The sequence below is a fragment of the Pelodiscus sinensis genome, chromosome 24 (assembly GCF_049634645.1).
Source record: "Pelodiscus sinensis isolate JC-2024 chromosome 24, ASM4963464v1, whole genome shotgun sequence".
Classification (NCBI taxonomy): Eukaryota; Metazoa; Chordata; order Testudines; family Trionychidae; genus Pelodiscus; species Pelodiscus sinensis.
The window spans coordinates 17024258-17043805 of NC_134734.1; the positions used below are offsets into that span (position 1 = coordinate 17024258).

Genomic DNA, 19548 nt, shown 5'->3' on the forward strand with positions numbered 1-19548 from the left:
TTTCCGCAAAATCAAATGATTTTGCGGAAAAACTTGCCAGCTGTCTACACTGGCCGCTTGAATTTCCGGAAAAGCACTGATGATCTCCTGTAAAATCATCAGTGCTTTTCCGGAAATACTATGCTGCTCCCATTCGTGCAAAAGTCTTTTTCCAAAAGACTTTTGCGCGAAAGGGCCAGTGCAGACAGCATAGTATTGTTTTCCGCAAAAAAGCCCCGATCGCGAAAATGGCGATCGGGGCTTTTTTGCGGAAAACCGCGTCTAGATTGGCCACGGACGCTGCTCCACAAAAAGTGCTTTTGTGGAAAAGCATCCTGCCAATCTAGACGTTCTTTTCCGAAAATGCTTTTAACGGAAAACTTTTCCATTAAAAGCATTTTCGGAAATTCATGCCAGTGTAGATGTAGCCGTCGAGTATAAGAACATAAAAACGGCCACACTAGGTCTGACCAAAGGTCAGTTTTGCCCAGTGTCCTGTCTTCTGAAAGTGGCCAGGTGCCCCAGAGGGAATGAACAGAATGGAATTATCAAGTGAGCTATCCCCTGTCACCCATTCCCAGATTCTGACAAACAGAGGCTAGGGACACCATTCCTGCTCATCCTGGCAATTATCCATTGATGGACTTATCCCCCATGAATTTATCTAGTTCTTTTTTTGAACCCTGTTGAAGTCCTGGCCTTCACAACATCCTCTGGCAAGGAGTTCCACAGGTTGACTGTGCATTGTATGAAGAAAAACTTCCTTTTGTTTGTTTTAAATCCACTACCTGTTAATTTCATTTGGTCACCTGTAGTGCTTATGTTATGGGAACATGTAAATAACTTTTTCTTATTCACTTTCTCCACAGCAGTCATGATTTTATAGACCTCTATTATATCCCCCCCCCCTTAGTTGTTTCTTTCCCAGGCTGAATATATAGCATCCTGGGTAACTTTGGGAGGAATCGTCTCACCTCTTTCCATAGTGGAAGCTCTTTGGGACAGGTGCTGCCTCTTACTAAGTATTTATTCAACACCTAATGGAAGAGAGACCTTAGGTTGCTTGAGGTCTGGGAATGCCGCTGCACCACAATCAATATTAAAAGTAAGCACGCTGATTTGTAGAGCCAATGAGTAGAACTATTCCATAGCCCAGCTTTCCAGAGCCAACTCCATGTTTCCAACCGAGTGTTTGATACTATTGGATCAACTCTTTGAACAAACTATTTTCAGACCATGGGCTTGTTTTGCAAACCACGTGTTTCAATTCGTATGCTGAGATTGGCTCCTGAAACCACATGATGGTGTTTCTGCTCCCTGATTGGGCAAGTGGAATTTTTAACTTCATTTATTTAAAGGCCATTCTCCTGCTGTCTGAGCACCTGACAGGTACTAATGGGCATGACTCCTTACACTGAGGCCCCTTTTCTGTGCCCTGGCAGTGGAAAAGAGCCTTAATAAAGTGTCATTGGCATCGTCTTTCATAGCCCTTGTACATCAGCAGAGAAGTGTAAAGGGGCATTAGTGCAAATGAGGCTCAAGTCCTATTTGTTTGTGCCCCTGTCATTAAATCAATGTAGATACTCAGCAGCTGACCCTGGGTTCTGCGCAGCATTTCCCCAGAACCCAGAGTCAGCTGGGGAGTCCCCAGCTGATTCTGAGTTCCTTGGAAATGCTGCGTGGAGCCTGGGATCAGCTGGGGAGTCCGTGTGGCACTGCCGCTTTGAAATGCCATGGTGGTGTTTCAAAGGGGCAGCGCTGCACAGCTGATCGTCACTGCCCCTTTGAAAAATTGCCTCAGTGTTTCAAAGCAGTGCGGCACAGAGCTGTCCCGGGATCAGCTATGTGACAGTGCCACTTTGAAGTATCCCCGTTTCCCCCTCCCTTTGCTGCCTCTATATGATATTAGATAGAGGCAGCAAGAGGGGGTGGAGGACTTGACTAGTTGACTAGTCCTTAACATCTTTAGATTCGTGCTGCAGGGCAGAACATGGAGCTGGGAGCCAGGAACTTGAGAATTCTAATCATGCCTCTGTCTCTGAGTTAGTCTTGTCACTTCACTGTCCCATGCCTCAGTTTCCCCCAGATACTGATAATCTGCTAACACCCCATACTGAAGCACGTGCAAGTTGTAAACCACTACGTATTATTGTGTAAGGTAAGAACACATGTTTGGTTTTCAATATTTAGGGCCAGATCCTCATCCTCGTGTGTATAAACCACCTTGGTTCCATTGAAGTCAATGGGTTAGCCCCCAGTTGGTGTAAATTGGCTCTGCTGAAAACCAGGGCCCAGTGCCTTGTCCTAATCCCCATGCCCTCACAGAGCTTGGAACAAAAACACAGGAGTCCTGACTTCGCCACCTCAGCTCTACCCGCCCAATCAAACCTGCCTCCCAGAAACAAGGAAAGAACCCAGGTATTTTGATTTCCAGACTCCCTTCCTTCCCTTCTCTCATGACTAGACCACACTGCTCTGTGTGTGACATATACCCTGAAGTATTGCTGCAGGTCTAAAAACACCCGACTGGTTTCCAAAATTCACCATGGGCGGAGGGGTGCTGGCAAGAGGTTGAAACAGCAGCTGCTGGTTTGAAGTGGTTTCCATCCTATAGAGCAGTGGTTCTCACATTGTTGTACCAGCATCACCTTTCACACAGCAAACCTCTGAGTGGAGCCCTCATATAAATTAAAACCATGCTTTTATACGCTCACACTATTATAAACGCCAGAGGCAAGGTGGGGCTTGGGGTGGAGGTTGACAGCTTGTAACCCCCCATGTAATAACATCACCACCCCCTAATGGGGCTGCATCCCCTTCCCCCATTTGAAAACCCTTGCTATGCAACGTTTGCACTTTGGTTCAACAGCTGGCAGCATGCACACTGTCCACATTGGTCCAGCACCCTACATCAGGGATTTCCTCCTCCACCAGGCTGTAAGGTGCTGTGATGCTAGGGGAAGGCAGAAGAAGCTGTGCTGAGCAGAACTGGGCCGGGGCTGCATGTCAGACTTTGCTTGAGAGCGACTTCCTTACAGCACCCCTGGTGGTATGTGTGTAAAAACAGAGGCAAAAGCAGGGAGGGGCTCTCCCCTAGTAGCTAGTCTCAGAGGGGCCGCCCCGTGAGTCTGTAACGATAAAAAACAGAACGTAGTCCTGTGGCATTTTGGAGTCTAACAAGAACATATAGAATCACGAGTTTTCGTGGGTAAAACCCACTTCCTCAGATGAGTTGGCATAATACAATTGGAGAGGGGTTGCCGGGTTGGGCTGTAACTTTAAAAACAACGAGTGGGTTCTGACACACCTTAGAGACTAACAAAAATAGAGAGGCTCCTGTGCTCTGCTGGCTAAAACCCACTTCCTCAGATGAGCTCTGACATCTAGTGATGAGCTGGGGGAAGGAGGGACGGAGAAGGAAAACAACCCAGGGGGGCCGCGAGGGCCCTGGAATCCTATAATCTTAGGGCTGGAACAGACCTCAGGAATCAGAGTCCAGCCCCCCTGCTCAAAACAGGACCAACCCCAACTAAATCAACCCAGCCAGGGCTTTGTCAAGCCGGGACTTAAACACCTCTAGGGATGGAGATTCCACGCCCTCCCTAGGGAGCCCATCCCAGTGCTTCCCCCCAGCTTAAGGAAAAAGCTTTTCCTAAAATCCAAACCCCTGCAAAACTCCTCAGTAATCCACCCAGGCGGCTAGTCCTGCAGGCGGAAGGATTTGCAAGCAGCCACGCTGCAGCCTAGCTTTGGGGAGGCGGCTTGGGTGCAGGGGTGGGGTGGAGAGGAGGGCGCTGGGTGGCTGATCCCTCCCTCTCCGGGCCCTGCGTCTGGCTTGGCCATTGGTGGTGGGAAGCCATCTGTCCGTCCCGGCACGCTAGGCTGCGCTGGCTGGCTACGTTGTGTCTTTCCCCCCAGCGGGTTGGAAGTAGTTACCTTTGTAGCCAAAAAGGAGGAAGGAAGGAATCGAAACACACACACACACACACACACACACACGCGCGCCATCAAAGGGAGGAAGTTCATTGAGTGGCTGAGATTGCTCCTGGTTGGCTGGCGGCGGCGGCTGTTGTGTTGTTGTTGTTGTTGGGTTGTTGCTGAAGCCTCCTCTTCTCCGACAACACCCCTCGGCGCTGCTTCGAGTCCCTGCCCCGCGAGGGGAAGGGGGGACGGCCCCGGCTGGCGACTTTTGGGGAGGGCGGCGCGGAGCCCTGGAGGGTAAGTCGAGGCGTGTGTGGACGCAGGGCGGGGTGGGCCGGCGGCTGACAGCCCTTCGGAGGGTCCCGGAGGAGAAAGCCTTTGGCAGCAGTCCGGGTGAGGGGGGCCAGCTGGGAAGGGTGAAATAGAAGGACAGGAGGTGTGGGGGTAATGGACACGTCTGTCAGGCAAAGCCACTGTTCTTATAGGGCAGCTGGTCACCCTAGCCGGGGTACCACGGGGATGGGCGGCGGGGGGACGGGGACGGTGCTGGACATGGCTAGATCGGGCTCCCTGCTGGCTGCCGGGCGGGGAGGGGGGCATCCTTCTACCGCTGACATTTCAAAACAAACCGTCACCAAAATGGTGCAGAGGTGAAGGGAGGAATACAGGCGGCGGAGAGGTGTTGTCTGCCTGACAGCAGCGGCTGTTTGCAAGGAAGGAGGAAGGGCAGGGTACTGACATCTGCTCTGGGGGTGGTGGAGCCCCCTCCCCGCACCCAGGTCTTAGCTGTTGCTTGGGGTGGGTGACAGGAAAGAGGAAGAGGGGCTGGTGTCATATGATAGCAACCACCGGAAAAAAAATGGTGCAGAGGGGAAGAAATGTTGCCAGGGTTGGAAGTGCTTGGGGGCGGGCGGTTGGGAGACAGCAGCTGGCAAAGGGGAGGGGGGAGTCCTTGATCTTTGGTGTTTGCCTGTTGTTTGGGGAGCTGTCAGATTAGACTGTTGCTGAGGGTGTGTTTGTGGGGGGGAACCCCACTTAGCTGCAGCCACCTAATCAGTGCACAGGGACACAGGAGGATCTGTCCTGTGTGTGAGGTGTAGGGTGGGGGTAGGGGGTATCAGGCAAGCTGAGGGTGTGGGGCATGGTAGCTGGTGTCTGGTGGGGGGCAGAGAGTGCTTGGTGGTGGGGGCAGTGGCGTCCAGAAGTTGGGGGGTAGATGTATTTGGTGGGGGGCAGGCAGCACCTGGTTGGTGGGGGGCTAGGAGCCATCTGGTGGGGGGCATTGGGTGGCTTGTAGTTGGGGGAAGGGGTGTCTGGTATTTGCGGGGACATAGAGGTTAGGTGGGAATTAGGGGCTGTCTGGTACTTCAGGGGGCAACAGCAGTTTGGAGTAAGTACAGAGAGTGGGTTCCAGAGCTTCTAAATGCCAACCTGTGTATCTCAGCCATGGTGCGGGACAGCAGCTCTCTCCTACAGCCACCAAAATAGGGGAATTGGAGCAACCCTTCCCCTGTTTTTGAGGGTGTGGGGGTGGGAGTAAAAGTCTCCATGTGTTTGGGGAGCTGGGAGCAGCTTCCCTCTGTGTTTGGGAGGCTGGCTGGCTTAGTATATGGAGCATGGGGAGTGGGATATTTGATTGGCAACCGCAGTTTTTAGGAAGGATGATGGTAAACAGAGTCCCGGGGCTTCAATAACTTGGACGGCTGCCTGTTCTGGGGACTGACAGCTGTGGCTGTTTGTTCCTCTTCTGTTGAAATGCTGCTGAAGGCTGGTCTGTGTGTGTGTGTTGGGGGGGGGGGAGTTAGGGAGGGGGAACAAGAGGCCCTTCTGCCATTTGACAAGAGCTGGAATAAGGTGCCATGGTGAAGAGTTGAGACTCTCCTGGGGGAGGGGAGGGAAGAGGATGGGAGACTGAGAGGTGGCAGCAGTTGCCACCGGACTTGTGCGTGTGGGTTTGTGAGACCTGTCAGCTCCGGGGGATGCTGAGGTTTGTCTTGGAGGGTGTCAGTGTCACTCAGGGTGAGAGAAGACAGAGCACCACTGACACATCCTATGACCTGAATTGTGTGTGGGGGGAGAAGAGGGGGGAGCGAAGGAGGAGGCAGCAGAAACATCACAAGGGAGAATGGGGAGGGGGGTTTGGGAGAAATTAAGAAGGACTCTGTGCGTCGGATCAGGGTGTTGTTTTGGCATGTGGGTTGCAACTCCGATGCTTATTTGCCAGCGACAGATCTCTGCCCAAGCAGCATGGCTTAGAGGTTGTTGGTCTCCAGCACAGTCTTCACCACCTGTGAAATGAAGGGGTTTGATGGGATGAAGGGTCGGACACCGGCTGATCCTCTTGCATGCTTCCCTTTACGCTCCCCTGCCCCCCAACATCCTCTGCCCCCGGCTCTCCCCAGCTATGTGGAGCACAGAGAGCTCCCTGCTGGGTCAGTTTTGGGAAGGCAACGGGCTCCGAGAGCTGGATCTTTAAACAGTAAGTGGAACGGAACCTGGAGTGCAGCTACTGAAGGCTACTCGGTTTGGAAAGTGACCGTTGTGCGTGTTGCCTTCACTTTGAATGTCTGACTCTCATTCACACATCTCTAGGCACACAATTTTGCACTAGAATAACTAGATCCCTTAGGGGGGTGATTTTTCCCCTCCCCGCACTGATGTTGTTACACCTGTACAACCTCTAGTGTGGATACAGATATAAAGCTACCTTTATCCTGCAATACTTATTCTTCTGGAGCTGTACCGGTATGAGCACCTTTATCCTGGTTTAACTGTATTCACACTAGTGGGGTATGTCACTTTAACTATATGACTATAATTAAAGTGGTGTGTAGGACAAGCCCTTGAATTATTTTTCTCTCTGTCTGAGCCAATGTGTGATAGATGGAGAGGGCCTATCTGCACCTTGCGTAGGCTTGGGAGGGAGAACCAAGTTCTCCCCCAGTCAACAGCGAACCAACTCCTAGAAGGTCTGCGAGGTGCTAAGAACCCTGGGAGATGTCCCCCAGAAATTCTAGGGTCCGATCCGGGTTACCTCAACTTGGCTGTGGTTTGACGGGTGTGTAGGGTGCGTGACTCTGCTTTGCGGACATTTGGCAAGCACAAATTTGCACATTTGGGAGCCTGCTGCAGTAGAAGCATACCCTCAAGCCTCGATTTTGCAAAGAAGCTAAGTTTTGAGCAGAAGAACAGCACTGTTGAAGTCCTCAAGGCCACTTCCCTGCTTAAGTTAAGCCCGTGTTTAAATGTTAAGCTGAATTGAAGCTTCAGCAAGTGGATGTGGAAAAGCTACTCTTCGGTAGCAGTTAACATCCCACCTTGCAGTGGTGTAAATAACAGCTCAAGGTGAAAAGCAGGGATGTTTGCACCACGGTGGACTCCCCGTATGACCTTGGCCAAAGCCTCCTCTAGACAGTTAAAAGTTTTTGTGATCTCACGCTTTGTGGGGGAGGGGTGTGATTTTGTTTTGTACTGAAATACTTATGCAGATAAAAGCCCTTGTGTGAGTTTGTTCTACCGAACCAGCTTATTTTGCTTCCTCAACTGCAGAGAGCTGTATCGATAGCAGCACTTTGCTACCGCTAGAATTGCATCCAGAGTGGATTTCCTCTCCCCCCCCACCTCATTTTCATTATGCTGGTATAAAACCGGAGAGCTGTAGAGCTGGGAGGGATCTCGAGAGGTCATCTAGTCCACTGCCCCATGCTGAGGTAGGACCAATTAAACTTTGACCATCTCTGACAAGGGTTTGTCCAATCTGTTCTAAAAAGATTCTTTCACCACCTCCCTCAGATGCCTCTTCCAGAGCTAAATTATCCTTAGTTAGAAAGTTCTTCCTAATATCTTAAATCTCCCTGCAAATTAGGCTAATTTTCCTTCTTGTCCTATCCTTAGTGGAAATGGGGAGTCATTGATCACTCTTCTCTTTCGATCAGCTCTTTGCTGCGCTCATGTCCCCTCTCAGTTTTCCCTTCTCTACGCTAAATATGCCATTTCTTCGAATCATTTGTCATGTGTAATTAAAGCAATAGTACTTGTAAGTTTTCCCTGTAGGGATGTCAAAGGGTAGCCAGTTAACCGGGTATCTGGTAAGCATCATGCTTATTGGGGGATGCTTACTGGTAACTGGTTCACCAGCAGGCCAGATGGGCTGGAGCAGCTCCCTGTCCCTGGTGCGGCGTGGTGGGCCCGGCCGGAGCAGCTCCCTTCCACAGTGTGGTGGGTTCGGCCTAGTCTGGACGGAGCAGCTCGTGGCCCAGTGGGCCTGGCCAGCTTGGGCCCGCCATGACGAGGGTAGGGGCTGCTCCGGGCCAGCCAGGCCTGCTGCCTTGTGCTGCAGGTGGGGAGTTTCTCCACGGTGAACCTAGTGTTTAATGGGTGAATTTTTTAAATGGCAATTTATATCCCTAGTTCACAGGTCCTGATGGACCAGGTGCCTCATTTCCCAGTCGAGGGATTTTGCCAGACCAGGGAAGGTCATTTCTTAGCCCCTCAACCATGGCCTTCCAACCAGCTTCCCCCTCCTGCCGGCCCCTCCATGTGCAGGGCTCCTGGCCCCACCCACCGGCACGCACAACCCCAGTGCCGGTTCTCGGTCCTGTGGGGCAGCTGCTCTGCAGGGTGACAGCCCCGCTTGGGTTTCAACCTCCCTCAGCAGCACCACTGTCTCCCAGCCTCACTGGGCAGGTCCACTGGACGGTAGTGGGGCTACCACTCCCGGGTTCCTGGCCCCGCTTCCAGGCCTCTGGCTCCACGGGACTGCTGTGCCGCCTCCTAGACCCGCTGCTGAGCTGCTGGGTGGTAGCGGGGCTGCTGGGCTCCTGGTTGTGCTGCCGGGTGGACTTCTGCCTCCTGGTCTTGCCAGGCAGTTTTGCTGCTGTGCTCCTGCCCTGCTGCCCACCAACCACCTACCCCCCCACACTCCCTGCAGCGTTGACACTGGGCAGCCCCACTACTGCTGGGCTCTAGCCTCTCTGCAGGGTTCCCAATGACCAGCCCTCCACCAGGACACTCTGGTTCTGGGACATCCGTGGTCCTGCCGGACCAGGGATGTTGCCAGACCAGAGAGTCCCGGTTAAGAGCTTTCCGTAATAGCTTTCCGTCTCTTCCTTTGATGTCTATCTGCTCTGAGAATAAGGTCTTTGGGCTATGGACTGTCTCCTAGTTTTATTAGTGAACATGTGTATTGTGGTAGCGCCTAGAGGCAGGTTGCAATTGGATCCCATTGTACTCAGTGCTATGTAAACATATAGCAAATAACACCTTCCTGTTCCACAGAATTTAGAATTAAAGACAGAACCGGTAATAAATGGGGTGCCAATATGTGGAGTAGGGCAAGGCAACAAACATAACAGAATGTGCACAGTGCTTAGCAGTTTGGGAACACTAATTGGAATGTGGGACTCAGGAGCAGTGATCCCTCTATTTCCCCCCCCCCATCCATATGTGGAATAAATTTTGTTCTGTGCACCGATTCATGAGTGGATGTGTACCATCGGCTGTGGGTGCTCTGCTAATCAGCTGGATGGCATTTTGGGTGGCTGCCCAAGCACTCAGTTTACAGAGTACACTCCTCAGCAGATCTTGCAGCTCAAAATAGGTCAGTTACCATTATCCCCATGGGAGCTGTGATCTCAGCTGTAGGGTCTAGACCCTGTCATAACAAAAAATAATAATCTGGGGAGAAAGAATGGGTCACTGTTAAATACAGATATCTAAAGGAAATGCTGCTTTTTTAGAAAAAAGTGGTTGTAACAGTTTCAGATTTTCTTTTCCTGAGTTGTTTCTCTGTTCAATGACTTGTGTGTGTGAACATCAGAATTTTGATTTCAGTGTCTCTGAATTTGTGTTTGGTGTGGACAGAGTGCTAGCCTGGGACTCAGCATACCTGGTCCGAGGGTCTGTTCTCTTGGGGCTGCCATCGCCATAGAATATTTCTGTGTTTCTGTTTCCTCACCCACTTTCTGTCTGTTTTGCATTGCAGGCTCTTTGGAGTAAAAATACCACATAGCTCTTGTACAATGCTTTACAAAGGGCAGTATTATTAGGCCTGTTTTTCAAGTGGGGAAACTGAGTCACAGAAAAATACTTGCCCAAGGTCCACTGGCAGCACAGGCAGGAATGGAACCAAGGTCTTTGGAGTCCTAGTCAGGACTAATGCTGTCTTTTGCTGCGGCTTCCTCCGCTCTGATGTGAGTAGCTCTGATGTAACTAACCCTGTGTCTAACCTAACTGGTCCGATTCCGTTGCCATGAAATGGTCTAGAAAAATCCACTGAAAATGATTGCTGTGATTAGGGATGTTAAATATCGGTTAATTGAATGGTCGATTAACCTCATGAATTTTTATCGGTTAGTCGACTATTCAATAGTCCCCGGGGACAAGACCAGCAGCCAGTGCACTCCAGCCCCACTCCCGAGGAGCTCCCTTCCACTCTGTGCTGCTGCCTCTGTATCAGAAGCAGCAGCAGGGGGTGCCAGGCAGGAACTGGTCCACGATGGGAGCCAGTTTAAAAACCAGCTCCCCTCACGGACTGGCTCCCCGTCACCCAACACTGCTGCATATCGTGGGATGGCAGCAGCCTCTGTTTAGGGGAGAGGGGAGGGACAGGGCTGAACTCCCAGACTCCATGCGAGCCAGAACTGAGCCGGGCTGCCTGCCCGCCTGGCTCCAAATACACTTTAAATGCAGAGCCGCAGCAGGGATAGGTCCTGGACCTGGCATGAGCCAGGACTGAGTTGGGCTGCTGGTCAGCCTGCTAAAAAATTTACTGGCAAAGGTGGAGGGGAGGAAATACATGTAGTCTATAACATTAACCTATAAGCTTTTGCTTATCGGTTAATCAACTACACTATTACATCCCTAGCTGTGATTTAACTAATTTCCACACAAACTTGCTCTGAAATAACAAAAAGTGTGAATTATAACCAGGCCTGTTTATCATTGATGCTAAAGCCATGTTCACACTGCAGGGGCTATGGTGTCTTTACTTCTCCCCTCAGTTCCAGTTTCCCAACAGCATAGAGGGGCCTTTACCTGGTTATGTTGAAATTGACACCCATTTTCAGGCTGATGCCATCAGACCATAGTGAATGTTCTCTCTCTAATATTTTTCTATTCATGTGCAGAATGCATTTTGTTCTGTACACTGAAGCATGTGAGGGTGTGCACCACCAGGAGAAACACCTGCTGCTGGCAGAGGGCACTCTGCTAATCAGCTAGGGTGGCATTTGAATCTCTCCTGGGTGGCCACCCAAGCACTCAGTTATATGGAATGCTGTATAGTGTCAATGACAATCAGGCCCAGCTGATTTTAGGGAAGTGCTTAGCTATGCAGAGATGTTGCATGAGTGTAGATTTAATCAGTGTGCTTGAACTGATTTCAGTTTCAGTGCAATGCATTGAGCTGCATACACTGGAGCAATTAATTTTAGCCTCTGTTCACTCCAAAAGGAAGAATTCCCACACTGGGTAGCTTTTCACCTAGGAGAAAACAGGTGTTCTTAACTCGAGATAGGGCTTATCTACATGGGCACAGGCAGGAAAGTTAATCCAGAGTAACTAGGCGTGGCTACAGCCACTCAGCTGCTTCTATTGGTGCATCTGACAAAGTGGTTTTGACCCACGAAAGCTGATGCCCAAATAAATTGGTTAGTCTTTAATGTGCCACAGGACTTCTTGTTGCTTTTGCAGATACAGACTAACATGGCAACCCTTCTGAGACTTGTTTCCATTGTGTTGATTTTGCTGCATCTACCTCTGGGGGTAGGCTGACCTGGCTATAGTGCACAGGGAGTGATGTTTTTCATACTTGTATGGCAGACCCCCAAGGGTGACTTTGCAACAGATTAGTTAAACTGCATTAAATCCATGTGTGAATGTTCTTATTCAGAATGAAAGTGGCCTTAATTTGGTTTCAAAAGTGAATTAAAATAACAGAGGTGAAAGTGAGCGGGTGCGCCCTGGTGCACAGCTCCGGCAAGAGATGGCTGAGCTGCAGCAAAAGCCAGCAGGGAGCTATTTAAAGAGTGGCAGGGAGACACTGTCCTGGGTTGCAGTAGGACAGTGTTTCTCAACCACTGGTACGAGTGCCATTAGGGGTACTCGAGAGAAGTCTGGGGGGTACGTCAACACAACTGAAATTTGGAGAAAAGTGAATTTTTGTTTGAAGTGCTTGATTATTTTTGTCCTTTTTACACCCAAAAATTTCATCGCCCACCCGGCTCTAAGTAAGTTGTTTAAACAAATGTGTTGCAATGGTAGAAAAATTTTTGTGTGTCTGAAAACTGTAGGTACTGGGAGTACTTATAATTATTTATTTATTTATTTATTGGAAAAAGGAGTACTTTATAAAAAAAAAAAAAAAGGTTAAGAAACACTGCAGTAGGACAGTACCAGTAAGAAATGTAAAGTTACTTTCACTGCTGAAAATAAATCAGATTTAGGACATTTAATTCTACCTGAGGGTTCTCCCAAAGGTGTTTTTGAATGTGGTTTGAATAATCCACTTCAAATTCACACCTCTAGTTAATTCAGCTTAACTTTCCTGGGCATCAAGCCCTTCACTGATATAGAAACTGATTTTGTTAAATCAGTGCCGTTTCTGTGTGTGGACAAAGTCCTGTGCATTTGTACAGCAGCAATAAACCTGCTGGTATTGGTGCAATTGCCATTCAAATAAGGAATAATAGTAGTAAGGCCATCAGAGTTAAGATGACCCAGATCAGCCTACAGCACCTAAGAACTGGCATTTGATACTTTCCCTCTCTGGCATTTGTCTCTTCTTTTTTTAAAAATTACATAAACCTTTCAATAAAGAGCTGTATTTTATTAAACATCTGGTTTGTTCAGAGCTGTGGCGATGTTGGGAGACCTCTAGGCTGACCTTTTTTAGTATCTATATAATTTTTTTATTAAAGGAACAGTTTGATGCGTGTGGTGCTTTTCCCTTTAAGGCGAATCGAGTCATCTCCCGACTGTTGTCTGCCAGCCACTCTGCCTTCACAGATCTGTCGTTTTCAATCTTCCTCTCTGCCGTCACGTGCACCATTCTTTTTCTTTGCACTTGTTTGCAGATTTTTTAAAAAAATTTCCTCCTGTGTAAAACAACCATCATTATGGTTAGCAACAAAAAGCACCGGGGGCTATAAAATAAATACATCTTTCTGTAAAATAAGTTCGAACCACTGTAGTTTCTGGGCTGTGCAATTACCTAGTGTTTCCCAAATCTGGAATAGAAGGGGTAGGTGAAGGATGGGTGTATGTGTGGGAGGAACATGGGGAATAATGAGCCAATCTCTGAGACCTGCTGCCTGTGAAACATATGCACTGGGAAAGCATGCCCACAATTCAGAGAGACATGCAGGTATCCCATCATACTGTTAGTTCTTTAGGGGGCAAAAATGGTCGTTGTGTTCTCTTCTTGTACAGCACCTGGCACGGTGGGGTGTGCCTGATGCTTTCAGGTCTCCCCACAATATAATAATAATTGCACACAGCAATGGGCCCACTGTGCACAACAAGAATTTCCCGCAAGGCAATGCGCCTGAAAGTGGAGGGACATTAGGATGCTACCCACAATCAGGGCTGTCCCTGCCTGTGCTGGTGCCCTACATATCCCAGCTTCCCCCTTCTCCACCTGAGTCCTTCAGCTTGTTCGGGCTGCCTGCCACTGCCTGGTGAGCGGGGGCTGGATGCTGAGTCCTAGTGGGGTGGCCGGGGATTGGCTGGTGAGGGGCCGGACCGGCACTGAGCAGCGGGGGAGGGCAGCCAGGAGAGGAGGTGCCTAGAGCACCATGAAATTTGGGGCAATTTGGTGCCCCACCTTTTGTGGTGACCTACGCGACTGCGTGTTTTGCCTCTGGGTAGGGAGGGCTTTGCTCACCGTGAACGATCAGGAGCTGCACGGACATAAACCCAAAAAGTGGTATACGGTGCATGTGCTTTTCCAAAATAGCTTTGTCTAGGGCACTGTGCCGGAAAAACTTCTGCCTGTGTAACTTCCTACTGTAGGCAAAGCCCAGAGAGCCTGAGTTTGCAGAGAACCTGGAACTGTAGCTCTGAAGTGCCAGTTGTCCCACTTATGTAAGTGGTACTAACTCAGATGGTTAGGATACATGAAATATCGATATTGGTAAGTATTTGTCTGCTTGGCCCAGCAAGTTAGAAAAGAGAGAGAAGATCAGCTCAAAGTGCTTTACCAAGGAGGTCAGTACTATTATTCCCCCAAGGGAAACTGAGGCACAGAGGTGCAGTGACTCACTGAAGATTGTCCAGGAGGCTCGCAACAAGGTCAGGAATAGAACTCAGCTCTCTTGAGTTCCTATCCGCTAGGCTACATGGCCAGTGATGAAGGATTTCCCAAGGAAGTGTGTGATGCACTAGCTGGTGAGAAGAGGAAGACGTGAATATGTCATTCATACTTTGAGGCACAGCTTGCACCTGGGGTCAACTGAACCACCTGAGGAGTCACCCTACTGACTCTGAAAAGTTCCCAGACTCCTGCGCTGACATAGCCAGGGACCAGCCGAGCGTCAGCGATATGTGCTTAACTTACTGCTCATATATTATCCCTGCAACGCGCAATTAAGTGCAGGGCTTTTTAGAGGCCGAGTATGTACGTCTCTCCCTCGGAGCTGGAATTCTGCCATGCTTTGGCTGGTATTGCTCTGTGTTAATGGCTCAGCTCCTACCTGATACATGTGCTGTGTTGGTATCCAGAGGAACTGAAGCCGTGCCCTTTATAATCCAAGCCAGAAAAATTGCTCGTCTCTTTTCCCCTGCTTCTTAGTGACGATCCAAGCAACAGATATGCTTATGACAAGTAGTGCTGTAGTATCATAAGCTTTTGTGGGCAGACCTGCTTCTTCAGGGTTGTGTACTTTGTATCAAATAGATACTAACTCGTTGGAGTATTGTGTCCAATTTTGGGCCCCCACTACAGGAAGGATGTGGATGCATTGGAGAGAGTCCTGTGGAGGGCAACAAAAATGGTTAGGGGGCTGGAGCCTGTGACTTATGCAGAGAGGCTGAGGGATTTGGGCTAATTAAGTCTACAGAAGAGAAGAGCTAGGGGGGATTTGATAGCACCCTTCAACTTCCTGAAGCAGGGTTCGAGAGAGGCTGTTCTCAGTAGTGACAGATGGCAGAACGAGGAGCAATGGTCTCACGTTGCAGTGAAGGAGGTCTAGATTGGATATTAGAAAAAAGTATTTCCCCAGGAAGGTGGCGAAGGACTGGAATGAGTTCCCTAGGGAGGTGGTGGCATCTCCATCCTTAGAGGTTTTTAAGTCCTGGCTTGACAAAGCCTTGGCTGGGTTGATTTAGTTGGGACTGGTCCTACTTTTGGCAGGGGGCTGGACTTGATGACGTCCTGAGGTCTCTTCCAACCCTAGGAGTCTATGATTCTATGCTATGAAGTACCATAGGATGATGAAAATAAAATGAAAATTTTTCCTGAATTCTTTCCCGGTGGCAGCATTAGTGATGCTGAAACAGGGTGAGCTTCCGAGCTGCATTCCTCCAGTGTCTCTTTACGCCATCAGAATGGTGAAGAGGTCTGATCATATATGAGAGTCTGGCCCTGGGCAATTTAAATAAGAACCGGGTCTTGCAAACACCTTACACATTCAGGTAGCTTTACTCATGTGAGTAATCTCAGCGAAGTCAATGGGGAGACATGCTCGAGTAAAATTGCTCAAGCGCATCAGCCTTTGTGAGAACCTAGTCTAAAGGGCTTTTTTTGGGGGGGGAGCAGTGATATTTTATGCAAGATTTTAAAGCCTGTGAGTGACATTTAGACTCTGGCCCCATCGCAGCATAAAGGGTCTTTAAACCAGCGGTTTTCAGACTTTTTTTTTCCCTCATGACCCAGCTGAAGAAAATCGCTGATGCCGCGACCCAAAAGAATTTGACTGGAGTGTGGACTCCGGGGTGAGGCTTAGGATGTGAGCTTTGGGCTGTAGGAGGGTGTGACGGCGCATCTCCTGCACCCCGAAATGGCACAAACAGACTGCACCAGCCGGTGGGATAGAGGAAGTTTATTGCCTCTCCAGGATACAGCACAGCACAGATGTAGTCTGGTCACAGAGCTGGGCTAGGATGCCTCAGGCCCCCTTGAGATGGGGGGAGACTGGGCCCCTAAACTCCAGCCCCTTTCCCTAGGCTGTCTCCTCCATGCTCCCAGACCGCAACTAACCCACACTCTTCCAGCCCTGCCCCCCAGCCAGGGCAGCATTCCACCTTCCTTTGTTCCTCTCCACGGGGGGAGGGGGGGGGAGAGGGGTGTCTGGTTCAACAGGTTTGGCGTCACCTTTGCATAATGAGGTTTTCCCTGCTGGGTCTTGCTCCAGACAGCAGAGGTCACCACAGCCCAGCAAGTACCCCCACTACGTCACAGAGGGGGCTCCTGCTTTGGGGGAGGGGGGATGTCAGGGCTGGTCAGTGGTGCAGCGGGGGAGCTAAGGCAGCTTCTTACTTCACCTGGCACTGCAGAGCATGTTGCCCCCAGAAGCAGCCAGCAGCAGGTTCCTAGCCAATGGGAGTACGGAGCTAGTACTCAGGGTAGGGGCAGTGTGGAGCCCTGTGCACTCCCCCTGTCTCCCACCTAGGAGCCAGGCCTGCTGCCAGCTGCTTCTGGGATGAAGAACACTCTGTGGTGCCAGGACAGGCAGGAAGCTGCCTTAACTCCCCCTGCTGCAATGAGACCCAGCGCCTGACATTCTACCACCCAGTCCTGGGGCACAAACCGTCATTTGAAAACCACTGCTTTAAAGTGAAGTGACCAAGTTCTTGTCTACACTGCAGTGGCTATCGGACTTAGCTACAGTGCTGTAAGTAAACTGGTATCGTCCCATAACATAGACCAGTGTTTCTCAACTTTTTTTTTGTTTAAAAAAATGTATAAGTACCCCCAGTACCTACAGTTTTCAGACACACACATTTTTTTTTCTACTGTTGCAACACATTTGTTTAAACAACTTAATCGTAGCTGGGCGGGCAATGAAATTTTTGGGTGTAAAAAGTACAAAAAGAATAAAATGTTGAAAAACTTAACTGAAATTTGGAGAAAACCGAATTTTTGTTTTGTGTTGACGTACCCCCCAGACTTCTCTCAAGTACCCCTAAGGGTACTCGTGCCACTGATAGAGAAACAGTGGCATAGATGCATCCTAGAGCAGGGGTGGGGAAAATACCAGCCCACTGGCTAGAGCTAGTCCATTTCTCGGGCTCCCACCACTATATTTACCTGCACGGTCACAGGTACCAGTGATCGCAGCTCCTGCTGGCTGCAGATTGCCGTTCTTGGCCAGTGGGAGCTGCAGGAAGCAGTGTCCTGATCCATCCTACTTCCTGCCATTCCCATTGGCCGGCAATCCACGGCCAATGGGATCTGTGATCGCTGGTACCTGTGGCTGTAGAGGTAAATATAGCAGCAACAGCCCACGAGGGACTAACCCTGGTGAACCACTGCCGTGTTATTGCCCACCCTGGCCTAGAGCGATGGAAAGAGTTTTTTTTTCTATTGCAGGAAAACAGTCTTGCATTGACCTCGATCTGTCTACATATAAGCACAATGCTCAGGGGTTTGGATTTTTCACACCCCTAAGTGCTGTCGCTATGTCAAACTAAATTCTAAGTGTAGACTGGGGTGAAAGGAACTTCAGTTTCTTACAGGTACTGTCCTATCGCAACCTGACTCCCTGCCAGCTTTTTAAATAGCTCCCCGCTGGCTTTTGCCACAGCTCAGCCAGCTCTTGCCGGAGCTGCGCACCTTGGTGCACCTGCTTCCTTTCACCTCTGGTGTAGACCAGACCTGTAATTTGCATCCAGAGCAGAGGAAAAGGGCTTTAGTATGAATGAGAATCAGGTCCTTTAAATGAGTGGTAATTAGAGTCTTTCCAGGCACGGATCACCTTCATCTTGTACTGTAGTTTAGGTGCTCAAACTCACAATGCAAGTAATTTCCAATGGGTGAATTAACCTGACGGGCTGAATTGTTCTGATCCGCTGCCGTTTTATTTTTGTTTTGTCTTGGAGGAGGAGGGTAAAACGTGCCAGGTTTGGTTGGGGAGAAGTAGGAGACGTTCCCTAGCCCAGGGAGAGGAGTGGAGGGTCCCTGTTTACCATTCCTCGTAGCTTTGAAAAGTTTTCACCTCACCAGAGATGGAGTGGTGGGCAGAGTGCAGGTGAAAGAGCTAAAGCTGCCTGAAACTGATCACGTGGCCCACCGTGAGGCACAAGTTGGTGATTTACACAGTGGTTGTCTCACGGCTATCATCCCTCCATATGGAGCAAATATTTTATACAGACCAGTGATTAGTTTCTAAAGTGCACTGGGGTGAAAGGCGTGTTATCTCTCTCTCTCTCTCTCTCTCTCTCTCTCTCAAAAATGTTGTCCTATGGGACGACAGAGTGATGTCATCATGTCACAACATCCACAGGCCGGGGGGGAGGGGGCGGGAAAGGGGGTAGGCATGGGCTGGTAAAGCCCATCCTCCAGCCTCGTCCCGTTGTCCCTGGAGCCAAGCCCCACCCACTGCCAGCCCGGCCCTCTCTGGTGGCCACGTGGAGCGCTGGGGCTGGGCACTGCAGCCTCGGCCTTCCCCAGCCACGGGAAGGGGAGGAGGGAAGAGCTGGGCCTGGTGCGCCATGGTCTATGCCCAGTCCTCCCCGGCCGCCGGGAGCAGAACTCGTCCAGGAGGCAGGAGAAGGGAGTTTGTGTTAGGCTGGGGGGAGGAAGGGCCAGGGTGGGTGCGGCTGTAGGTGTGGAGGGTAGAGATACGGCCTGGGCTGGTATGGCCGGGGGTGGGGGGGAAGAAGGGAGAGGAAGGGGAGACAAAGGGCTGGGACTCCCGCAGCCCAGCCCTCCCTAGTGGCCGGGGGGGGGGGAGCGGGGATTGCCTACCCCCCCCCCCCCCCCCGAGAGAGGGAGGTTGGCAAACATAGTGCACAGGACACAGCCCCCTAGTTACTTTAAATCTCCATAGTTTAGCCTGAGTGCTAGTGGGACCTGCTGGGGGTAGGAATAGCAAGTGTGAGCTTCCAAGTGAAAATAAATGGGTCAAACTTACAGGCTCCTTTTTTGTTCGGTGGTTGGCATTAATTACAATATCCCATTCCTGGCGTGTTAACTGGAGCCTAAATGGACGGGTGTGCCTGCCGTGGAGCTGGGAAGTATGGGTGTCAGCTCGCGTGGGCCTGCCAGTGCTAGCTTGAGCTAGTGTGCTAAAAATAGCCGCATGGCAGGGTAATATTTGGACCCCCCTGGGTACAAACTAAGGTGCCTAACCTGAGCTGGCTGCCACCCATTCCCTCCTGGCCACCAGGCTATTAAGCACGCTAGCTTTGTTTAAGCTAATGAGGGCAACTCTGAGTGAGCTGGGAACCACACCTTTCTGCTCCAATGTAAACATGCCTCATATCTTGGTCTTGTTGTCTTTTTAAAATAGGTCAGATCCTCAGCAGGTGTAAACCGGTGCCACTCCAGTGACATCTCTGGAGTGACACAGATTTACACCCACAGAAGGTGATCTGGCCGACACAAGGTCAGCTGAAGTGATTGTTAATGCAAAGGCAGGGTCTCAAGATGGCTAATAGACTGACAAAGCCAATTACCTGCAGTTAATGCTGCTTTCTCCAGGCTTTAAG

The 19548-nt window shown here is 50.2% G+C and overlaps 1 protein-coding gene across 11 annotated transcripts in view; it reads left to right on the plus strand.

The window, feature by feature from the left end:
* The first annotated feature begins 3794 nt into the window (after positions 1-3794).
* Positions 3795-19548, plus strand: part of MEF2D (myocyte enhancer factor 2D) — a 223051-nt gene continuing 207297 nt past the window's right edge. For 3 of the 11 annotated variants that reach the window (XM_075907988.1, XM_075907989.1, XM_075907993.1), the window contains exon 1: positions 3796-4197. The gene's annotated coding sequence lies outside the window, so the exon portion shown is untranslated. Of the gene's footprint in view, positions 4198-19548 lie in introns of all 11 variants that reach the window. The other 8 variants (XM_075907992.1, XM_075907995.1, XM_075907991.1 and 5 more) reach the window with 4 other exon arrangements.